Source organism: Heterodontus francisci, unplaced genomic scaffold (assembly GCF_036365525.1).
Source record: "Heterodontus francisci isolate sHetFra1 unplaced genomic scaffold, sHetFra1.hap1 HAP1_SCAFFOLD_242, whole genome shotgun sequence".
Classification (NCBI taxonomy): Eukaryota; Metazoa; Chordata; class Chondrichthyes; order Heterodontiformes; family Heterodontidae; genus Heterodontus; species Heterodontus francisci.
The window spans coordinates 758,207-770,039 of NW_027142053.1; the positions used below are offsets into that span (position 1 = coordinate 758,207).

The 11,833-nt window shown below is 47.5% G+C and overlaps 1 non-coding gene across 1 annotated transcript; it reads right to left on the reverse strand.

Moving 5' to 3' along the window:
* Nucleotides 1-651: 651 nt before the first annotated feature.
* On the reverse strand, nt 652-734 carry trnal-caa (transfer RNA leucine (anticodon CAA)). Its single transcript has one exon. It is a non-coding gene; the product is annotated as a tRNA-Leu (tRNA).
* Between the last annotated feature and the right edge of the window lie 11,099 nt (nt 735-11,833).

Below are 11,833 nucleotides of genomic sequence, written 5' to 3' on the forward strand. Positions count from 1 at the left end.
TGTATTTCCTTCATCAAACTTCTCTGCTCCTTCATCAAAAAATTCAATTAGATTAGTGAAGCATGATCTGCCTTTTACAAATCCATGCTGGCTATCCTTACTTAACTCAAACCTCTCTAAATGTCCATTGATATTTTCCCTGATTACCATTTCTGAAACCCTACACAGCATTGATGTTAAATTAACTGGCATGGAGTTGCTTGGACTGTCCTTGCACCCTTTCTTGAATCTGGGTGTTATTTGCCACTCTCCAATCCCCTTACCTGGGGATGATTGGAAGATTATGGCAAGCACTTCCTGGAGGGTGTCTGGAGCGGTGGCAGACCTGCAAGGAATCAACTACCGGGGAGTGAATAAAGTGAGACCCAGGCTCGCGGCCTTCAGCTGCCTGGACGGGGGTCGGAGAGGCAGCGGATCCAGCGAGGAACCACAATTCAGGGAGAATGAGAAGGTCCTTGTGAGGGGACAGAGAAGATTAAGTTGCGGGTTTATCAGTTTATAAACACGTGCAGAGCCAAGGAACGGTGCCGGGGAAGATCCAATAATAGAAAGCTGCAATCGGTTGTCAGGCAGGAGTGATTAAATGACAGAAGAGATGATAGTGCAAAGCAAATAAAAGGGGAACAAAAAGTAGCATTTGTTAAGCATAAACACCAGGAGTGGGGATCGAACCCACGCAGACATTCGTCTATTGGATCTTGAAACCAACGCCTTAACCACTCGGCCATCCTGGTACATTAGCCAAATAATGAAAATGAAATTTAATGTGATCCGGGTGCCATCTAGCCTTTTCCAAAATCCAATTGTGAAGCCTCTCCCATGCTAAATTGGACCCTTCATCATCTTATCAACCTCAATCAGATCACCCCTCAGTCTAGGTTTCTCTAAGGTGCAGGGTCCCAACTCTTTTAGTCTAACTTGATAACGAAGATGTCTTATGCTGGGAATTAGTTTAATGTCTCTCCTCTGTACCCTTTCCAAGGCCTCAATATCACCCATCATGTGAGGAGACCAAGACTGGATACAATATTCCAAGTGAGTCCTGACCAAGGTTTCATAAAAGGACAAATGGGGGACATCTCAGATACTGAAGGAGTCCGTGTCCAGAAGCAGCAAGACCTGGACAACGTTCAGGCTTGGGCTGCTAAGTGGCAAGTAACAGTCACACCACATAAGTACCAGGCAATGACCATCTCCAACAAGAGAGAATGTAACCATTTCCCTTTGACGTTCAACAGCATTACCATTGCTGAATCCCCCCCACCATCAACATCCTGGGGGTTACCATTGACAGAAGCTTAACTGGACCATTCATATAAATACTGTGGCTACAAGGGTAAAACAGATAGTGGGAATTCTGCAATGAGTAACTCAGCTCAAGGCACTAGGTGAAATGCTCATTTAGGAGAGCTGGAGAAATGGACTGGTCAGGTGGGCAGAAAAGTGGCAAATTAAATTCAACTTGGAGAAGTGTGAGGTGATGCATTTGGTGAGGTCAAACACGGCAAAGGAATACACAATTAATGGGTGAATGCTGATAGGTGTCGAGGAAGTGAGAGACCTTGAAGTGAATGTCCACAAATCCCTGAAAGTAGCAAGACAGGTTGATAAGTTGGTTGAGAAGGCTTATGGAATCCTTTCCTTTATTAGCCGATGTATAGAATATAAGAAAAGGGAGGTTATGCTGGTACTGTATCAATCATTAGTTAGGCCACAACTTGAGTTCTGTGTGCAGTTCTGGTCACCTCATTACAGAAATGATGAAATTGCACGAGAGAGGTTACAGAGGAGATTTACGAGGATGTTGCTAGGACTGGCAAAATGCAGCTATGAGGAAAGATTGGATAGACTGGGGTTGTTCTCCTTGGAACAGAGGAGGCTGATGGGAGATTTGATTGAAACGTACAAAATTGTGAGGGGCCTGGATAGAATGGATGGGAAGGGTCTATTTACCATAACGGAGAGGTCAGTGATGAGGGGGCATAGATTTAAAGTGATTTGTCGAAAGATTAGAGGGAAGATGAGGAAATGTTTTTTTCACCCAGAGGGTGTGAAGGGTCTGGAACTCACTGCCTGTGAGGGGAGTTGAGGCAGAAACCCTCAACTCATTTAAAAGGAGTCTGGAGATGCACCTCAAGTGCCTGAACCTGCAGGGTTACGGACCAAATGCTGGAAAATGGGATTCGGCTGGGTGGCTCATTTTTGACCTTCCTGTGCTGTAAACTTTCTATGTTCTATGTTTTATGATTCTTTGCAGAAACGATTCTGTGATTCTTGACTCTCTAAAACTTGTCCACCACCTACAAGGCACAAGCCAGGATGAGTACAGCTCCAACAACACTCTAGAAACTCAACAATATTCAGGACAAAGTAGCCCACTGGATTGTCACCCCATTCACCACATTAAACATTCACTCCCTTCACCACTGGCGCACAGTGGCAGCAGTGTGTACCATCTACCAGATGCACTGCAGCAACTCGCGAAGGCTCCTTTGACGGCAACTTCCAAACCGAAGACCTCCACCACCTTGAAGGACAAGGGCAGCAGATGCATGGAACCACCACCATCTGCAAGTTCCTCTCCAAGTACACACCATCTGATCTGCAGATATATCGCTGTTCATTCACTGATGTTGGGTCAAAATCCTGGATCTCCCTTCCCACCAGCACTGTGGGTGTACCTACACCACATGGAGTGCAGTAATTCAAGTAGGCAGCTCACCGCCACCTTGTCAAGGACAATTAGGGATGGATAACAAATTCTGGACTTGCCAGCGGCGCTCACATCCCATGAAAGAATATGCCTCATCTTGTACTCAATTGTCCTCTGAATGCAGCCCAATACCCTTATTGCTCCAGCTATCACTTCACAGCATTGCTGCTGTACCTTTAGAGATCTGTGCACTGGAACATCCAGATCTCGGCTCAAAATTATTTTCTTTTTCCACCTACTTTCATGTTTTTCCCTGAAGGGTGTATGAATGTTGAGCATTCGCCCTGTCCACATGAATAACACTGCACTTACCCAAATTAAACATCATTTACCATTCATGAACCCAATCTCCCAACACATTAAGATCAGCCTGAAACAGTCGAGCATCGTCTACAGTCTGAACACTCGCACAGATCTTTGAATCATCTGTAAATTTACAGATCGTGTTCCTGACACCTGCATCCTGATCATTGATCAAATAGTAAAGAGCGACAGTCCCAACACCGATCCCTGTGGGACACCACTGCTGACCAGTTTCCAAACAGATCCAGATCCATCTGTAACGACTTTCTGCCTACGTCCTGCCAGTTAGTTCCCAATTCAGATCAATATATTACCACTGATACCAGGCACTTTCACCTTGCAGAGAAGCCTCTTGAGTGGAACTTGATCAAAATCTTTTGGATAAGATCAGCTAATTGAACTCAGGCCGGTGATTAGGCCTAGGCCCGTTCTGCTCTGTGTGGGTCTTAGGACCAAATAAGGTGCGATCAGTTCACTGAGCACAGGCTCTTCCTGCTCTATATTCTGCTCCAGGACCTGTTCTGCTGCCTCTGCAGCACAGGTCATGTTCTGCTGTCTCGACTGCCTGATAGTTAAGGAGCTGAATGCGAGCCTGCAGCAGCCATGGCTGAAGGAAGACACCGGGTGGCCCCATGGTGTAGCGATGCCTCCCTGCAGGTTCTCCTCCAGGCTGCAAGGGAAAGGTAGAAGGTCCTCTTCCCCAGGGATGGGTGGAGGAATCCTGCCCGCCTGACCAAGCAACGCTGGCTGAAGATAGCGGGGGAGGTCAGTAGCCCTGGGGTCACCCCCAGGACATGGATCCAGTGCAGGAAGTGGGTCAATGACCGGATCGGGCTGCTCAGGTGAAAACTCCAAACACTTTGGACCCTTTGGACATTGCATGTGGCAGAGTGAGAGGGAGTGTTTGGTAGAAAGGGAGTGACAACCCAGTCATGTGTATTGGGGAAGGGCAGCAGGACATGCTGCCTGAGGCTTGGCTGCATCTCGGTGAGAGGTGCACGTCAGTCATTGTAGAACCTCACACAATCCCTCGAGAGGGGGCCACATGCAGGAGGCATATGTGTGTCCACATCATGGTCTGCTGGACTGTCACCATCAGAGATGTTGGGCTTGTCCCCGCTGGGAGACTAACTTTGTTCATCATTGTGTCTGCAGGAGAAGACAGCCCACAATTGGAAAGAGCGTGTCAAGACTGGCGGTGGATGACTTATCTCCATGTCCTCATCCCGATGGAGGAGGAGGCCATGGAACTGGCTGGCAGCAAAGCAGCTGCTCCATAGCTGATGGAGAGACAGGGGCACCTACCCAAGAGAGTGAGTGAACATCTCCTGGGGCACAAGGGAGCATCTGCTGCAAAGGAGCCACACTGCACATCTGTTCACCACTGCATCAATGGAGCTGCACAGTAGGGGTGGTTGGAATGTCATGATGGGCAGACCCTAACACTTCAATGTCCCTGTTTTCTCATGCAAGTCTGGATGAAACACAAGAGCGAAGAGCTAGAGAGATTGGGGGACAGACAGACACCTCTGAGGAGCTGGAGGACTCCTCAGAGGGTCCACCGTCACATCATTCCCCCGCATCCTCCAACAGCACAGAAACTCTCACTCGGTGGGTATCCACTCGCTGTTAGATTCGGGCTCACCAGCTGGTGAGCACATCACAGACAGGCCCAGGCAGCTGATGAAGGCTGTGACAGCCGAGGCCACTGACAGTAGGAGGACTGTGGGAGGCCAGGCCCATGCTGAGCCCTAGGTTGATGACGTGCCTCTGGTGTCTTCAGCAACACGGGAAATGCTGCAGCTGCAGCAAGAAGTCAGGCCACATCTGGCAGAGCTGCCAGAAACTATGTGTACCCAAGCAAGGATGATGGAGGAGTCCATCCAAGCCTTGGGTGCTGTACTGCCTCTGATGGGGGTGCATCTGGCTTCCTCCATTGAGAGATTGATGACTCTGATGGAGATCCAGATCCAGCAGACCAATCAGTGGCAGCCGGAGATGTGCGCAGACCTGCACTCCATCGCTTTGTCCATGAGCTCCATCCAGCGGTGACAAGGCGAGAGGGGAACGAGGCACCTGAACTCTTCACCAGGTCCACGTCCCTCTCAGGTCAGCAGCGAGGTACAAGTGAGTCTTATAACCGGGGAGGAGCAGCTGGCTGCAACAGTTGGGGTCTCCTCTCAGGGTGCTCCTGGTGTGGACAGTAGCCCCAAAGCCCCTCTGCCAGTGACACCAGTGCCTCCATCATCCTCATTGACAGAGGGGATACCGGTACCTGTGTAGGAGGCCCTCCAGGGCTCAGGCTGTCAGAGGACGGCCACCAATGTCATCCCAAGCCATGGGGCAGCAAGGTCAGCAGCCTGTCTCCACCTCAGCTGACAGGACAGGGCGAGCACCACGTAGGAGCACCCAGAAAAGATTGAAGAAGAGCACCTAGATTCACTTCGGGGTTCACGGGTGAATGTAAATTCCAGATGGATAGGGTTGTGTTTGGTGTCACACGGAATAAAGTTAGTTTAGTGATACAGCACTGAAACAGGCCCTTCATCCCACCAAGTCTGTGCCGAACATCATCCACCCATTTATACTAGTCCTGCACTAATCCCATTTTCCTACCACATCCCCAGCTGTAGCTATATTTCCCTACCACCTACCTATACTAGGAGCAATTTATAATGGCCAATTAACCTCTCAACCTGCAAGTCTTTGGCATGTGGGAGGAAACCGAAGCACCCGGAGAAAACCCACGCAGACACAGGGAGAACTTGCAAACTCCACACAGGCAGTGCCCAGAATTGAACCCGTGTCGCTGGAGCTGTGAGATTGCGGTGTTAACCACTGCGCTGCCAAAGAAATGATGCTCTCTCACTATGTCTCCTTCCTATTGTTGATGCCCTTTGGGACTTCATTTCAACCCTTCCTCCCAAGGGGCTGGAAGTGAGGGACCAAGCCCCGAGCTCACAAAGCTTCGGCCTGGCCACTGTGCGATGTGTACCTGGAAGCTGTAGTGTAGAAGGAAGGAGGTGACAACAGGGCTGCTTAAAGCTCAGGCTTTATTGCTGTCGTTGCAGAAGGTGGTAAGGCTCAAAGGAAACGTGAATGTATAAGGGTGTCTCGTGTCTCCCTTGTGTGTATCTAATGGCCCCTTTCCTGCTGTGCCTGAGGTCCTTCATCTGGCACTGCCTGACCAGCATCCTCCTCCACATCCTCATCATCAGAGGAGGCATCACACTCCATGATATCCTCACTAGTCAACACCTCACTCCTCTGTAATGCCAGGTTGTGCAGTGCACAGCAAACCACCATGATACGCGAGACCCTCGCCGGGACATACTGAAGGGCTCCACTGGATCGATCTAGGCACCTGAATCTCATCTTCAAGAGACCAATGGCCTCCTTGATGGTCGCTCGGGTTGACCCGCAGCGGGTGTTGTACCTCTCCTCTGTATCCGTGCGTGGGTTCCTCACAGGCGTCAGTAGTCATGTCCTCACTGGGCAGCCCTTGTCTCCAAGGATCCATCTCAGAAAGCGCATGGGGCCACGGAAACGTTCTGGCACCAGGGATGCCTTGGTATGCAGGCGTTGTGGCTGCTTCCCACGATTTGTGCACACACCTGCAGGATCCATTTGTGATGGTCACAGACCAGTTACACACTGATCAAGTGGAAGCCCTTCCTGTTGAAGGCTGCTGGTTGGTCTGTGGGAGCCATGATGGTCACACGGGTGCAGTCAATGACACCCTGCACCTAGGGGAATCCAGTGATGGCCCCGAATCCTATAGCTCTCTCAGCCTGACTGTTTGGATCGATGTTCACATAGTCACCGGACCTCCTGAACAGGACATTGGTGACCTCCTTGATGCACTGATTCACCACAGATTGTGAGATTCCACACATATCTCCAGTGGATCCCTGCAATGACCTGGTGGTGAAGAAGTTCAGTGGCATGGTGAGCTTCAGTGACACTGGCATTAGGTGCCCACCAAGTCCCATGGGACACAGATTAAAGTGAATGAATCTGCTCTTTACCTTGTCTTACTGGAACGTTCACTGTCTGGAAATGTCTGTTTGAAAATGTTTTCCTGTTATATTAATGGAGCAGAGGAGCAGATGTGAGGTACTGTTCAACAGAGTGGTTTGGAAGTGGGTGAAGGGGTGGAGTGACGGTGTGAGTGTGAGGCGCGGTGAGTTGGCCATTCTCAATAGAGTGACAGGAATGAAGGTCAGAGGAACAGACCAGGCAGGAAACACAGAAAGAGTGAGGAGAAGCTGGTGTGAAAAACAGAGATTAAACAAGAGGTCTGTTCAGTTGGTTTGGGTCTGGTGTTTAGAATCCCCGGAATCTGGGTTCACTTCCCTTCCAACTCAGGGAATTGTATCAACATTGTGTTCATAAAACCATTGAATGATACCCAAAGAAGGAGACCATTTGGTCCATTGTGTCAGTGCTGTCTCTTTGGTTGTGCTATCCAATTAGTCCTGCTGCTCAGCTGTATCCTGTAATCTGTACATTTTTCCTTCCAGTATTTATCCCTATTGCTTTTCAAAGTTACTACTGAATCTGCTTTCAAGTCCTGATCAGACAGTGCATTCCAGATCACAACACATCACTGTATAAAAAATCATTCCTCATTTCGCCTCTGGTTCTTTTCTCAATCACCTGATAAATACATCCTCTGGTTACTGACCCTTTTGCCACTGGAAACAATTTCTCCTTATTTAACTTATTGAAAACCTTCTTGATGATGTCACATACTAGACTGCCAGTAAAACTGAAGCCCATGGAATAAAAGGGACAATGACAGCATGCATATGAAGTTATCAGACTGATAGTAACATAGGAACATAGGAGCAGGAGTAGGCCATTCAGCCCATCGAGCCCACCCCTCCATTCAATATGATGATGACTGATCATCCACTTCAATGCCTTTTTCCCACACTATCTCCATATCCCCTATATCATTTGTATTTAGAAATCTGTCAATCTCTGCTTTAAACATACTCAATGACTGAGCTTCCACAGCCCTCTGCGGTACAGAATTCCAAAGATTCACAACCCTCTGAGTAAAGAAATTTCTCCTCATCGCTGTCCTAAGTGGCTTCCCCCTTATGTTGAAATTGTGTCCCCTGGTTCTAGATTCCTCAACCGGAGGAAAACTTCATCTACCCTGTCTATCCCTTTAAATATATGGTAAGTTTCAATGAGATCACCTCTCATTCTTTGAAACTCTAGAGAATACAGTCCCAGTTTCCCCAATCTCTCTTCATAGGACAGTCCTGCCATCCCGGGAACGAGTCTGTTGAACCTTCGTTGCACTCCCTCTATGGCAATGATATCCTTCCTAAGGTAAGGGGACCAAAACTGCACACAGTATTCCAAAGTGCAGTCCAACCAAGGTTATATACAATTGAAGCAAGACTTCACTACTCCTGTACTCAATTCCTCTTGCGATAGAGTCGAACATGTCATTCGCCTTCCTAATTGCTTGCTGCACCTGCATGTTAGCTTTGAGTCACTTATTGACAAGGACACCCAGGCCCCTTTGTACATCTACACATTCTGATCTCTTACCATTTAAGAAATAATCTGCACATCTGTTCCTCCTACCAAAGTGGATAACCTCACATTTTTACACATTATATTCCATGTGCCACTTTCTTGTCCACTCACTAAGTCTGTCCAAATCCCCTTGAAGCTGCTTTGCATCTTCCTCACAACACACATTCCCACCTAGTTTTGTGTCATCCATGAACTTGGAAATATTAGATTTGGTCCCCACATCCGAATCATTGATATATATTGTGAACAGCTGGGTCACAGTGTGGTGGTGAACAGTTGTATTTCTGTCTGGAGGAAGGTTTACAGTGGGTTCCACATGGTTCCTCATAACTTCAGTTATGTGCAGAGACTGGAAAAGCTGGGGTTGTTCTCCTTGAAGCAGAGCAAGTTCAGAACAACTTTGACAGAGTTAGAATCAAGGAATCAAATGGTTACAGTACAGAAGGAGACCATTCAGTCCATCATGTCCATGACAGCTCTTTGCAACAGCAAATCAGCTAATTCCACTCCTCTGCCCTTTCATTGTAACCCTGCACATTTTCTCTATTCAGGTGTTTATCCAATTCCCTTTTGAAAGCCACGATTGAATCTGCCTCCAGCACACTCTCAGGCAGTGGATTCCAGATCCGAACCTCTCGCTCTGTCCCACACCCCGGTACCATTGCAGAAAATCTCTTCTGTTCATTTCATCCCTCATCAATAATTGAAATGAAATGTTTATTAGGAAATGCACAACATAAAAAGGAGAGAGAAATAAATGCTGAGCAAAATAGAAGTCAATGTTTGGAAGGTAAAAAGTGCAAAAGATGTAACTTTTATTCTGGATGAGTGAGAGGAATATATCACACTTTGGGGATTTTGTAAGAGGATTTACTGATAAACCTGGGATTTGAGAGGAAGCTGGTTCATGGTTTCCAGAACAAATTCAGCCCCTGGGGTGGAGCCAACAGCTGCACAGTCCAATAACAGACAGGATGGGGACACTGTCTCAGGCCTGGTGAGCTCAGTCGATGAAAGCATGAAACTCTGAATCTCAATATTTTTGAGTGTGAGCCCCACGGTGGGTGTCTTTTATTTCCTCTTTAGGCTGATTTTGCAGGCATTCTCCAGCTCTGAATTCCTCGGCAGAGAGTTCAAGGAGTGTTTGAAATGAGATTCAACAGCAGTATGAGAAAGTCTCTCCTTGATTCAGGACTCTTACCTCTCTGCAGCATCTCACTGCTGAAGATTGAACTTTGTCTCATTTCATTCTCAGCTCAGGGTCGGTATGGACCAATGGGACTTCTGGCTGTCTCCCACTTCACAATCCATCAGTGCTGAGAAAGCAATGGGGAATATTACTCACATGTTGTAATGTTTTATAAATACTTGAATGTATTTCACACTGTGTCTAACAGTGTGTATCTCCCCTGGTTTATCAGCTCACCAATACTTCAACAGAACATTCACATAAAGTGAGCTCTGAGATCTGTTCGAATCCCATTCCCAAGACCTAGAAAGTGGGATTGGGCTGGATCGCTCTTTTTCAGCTGGCACAGACACGATTGCTAAATGGTTTCATTCTGAGCCACAAATTTTCTCCATTTTCTATGTTCTATGAAGTGAGGTGTGATTGGGAGGGGCAATTCCACCAGTGTTATATTTTCTCCCAAAAAAATGACACAAGGGATACTTCACTTTTTTATTCATTCATTCATGCGATGTGGGCATCGCTGGCAAGGCCAGCATTTACTGCCCATCCTTAATTGCCCTTGAGAAGGTGGTTTGGTGGGCTGCCTTCTTGAACCACCCTTGAGTGAGTGTGGCATCAAGGATCCCTAGCAAAATTGAAGTCACTGGGAATCAGGGGGAAAACTCTCCACTTGTTGAAGTCATACCCAGCACAAAACAAGATGTTGTGGTTAGTGGAGGCCAATCATCTCAGTCCAGGACATTGCCTCAGGAGTTTCTCAGGGTAGTGTCCCCGACCCAAACATCCCAGCTGTTTAATTGACGACTTTCTCTTCAACATAAGTCAGAAGTGGGAATGTTAGATGATGACTCACAACTCTTCAGATACTGAAGCAGTCTGTGCCTGCAAGCAGCAAGACCTGAACAACATTCAGGCTTGAGCTGATAAGTGACAAGCAACCTTCTGGCCACACATTTTCCAAGCAGTGAACATCTCCAATGAGAGAGAAAAAAAATCTACCTTTTGATATTCAGAAGCATTATCATCGTTAAATCCCCCACCATCAACATCTTGACCAGAAACGTAACTGGACCAGTCACATCTATGCTGTGGCTATAAGCGCAGATCAGAGATTACGAATTCTGCAGCAAGTATCTCACCTCCTGACACCCCAAATCCTGTCCACCATCTACAAGGCACAAGTCAGGAGTGGGATGGAATACATCCCACTCAACAACACTCAAGAAGCTCAACACCATCCAGGACAAAGCAGCGCACTTGATCGGCACCTAACCCGCCACCTGAAACATTCAATCCCTCCACAACCAGTAAACAGTGGCTGCAGTGTGTACCATCTCCATATGCACTGCAGCAACTCGCCAAGTATCCTTCAACAGCACCTTCCAAACTCGTGACCACTACCACCTCGAAGGACAAGGGCAGCAGATGCATGGGAACTCACTACCTGCAGGTTCCCCTCCCAGTCACTCACCATCCTGATTTAAAACAATATCGCCATTTATTCACTGTTGTTGGGTCACAATCCTGGAACTCCCTCCCCAATAGTACTGTGGGTGTTCCTGCACCATATGGACTGCATCAGTTCAAGAAGGCAGCTCTCCACCAACTTCTCAACGGCAATAGGAATGGGTAATAAATGCTCGCCTTATCAGCGATACTCACACCCAAGAATGCGTCTGCGTGGGTTTCCTCTGGGTGCTCCGGTTTCCTCCCACATGCCAAAGACTTGCAGGTTGATAGGTTAATTGGCCTTTATAAATTGTCCCGAGTATAGGTAGGTGGTAGGGAAATATATAGGGACAGGTGGGGATGTGGTAGGAATATGGGATTCGTGTAGGATTAGTATAAGTGGGTGGTTGATGGTCGGTACAGACTTGGTGGGCCGAAGGGCCTGTTTCAGTGCTGTATCTCTAAACTAAACTAAACTAAATGAATAAAAACCAAATCACTCTCCACAGATTCCCCACAATCTGGGCTTGGACATTTACTTCAGGAGCACAGAGCTTTATATCACTGAAACATGAGTTCCAATCTTCATATTCTGTTCACTTTTCACATTATTTTCT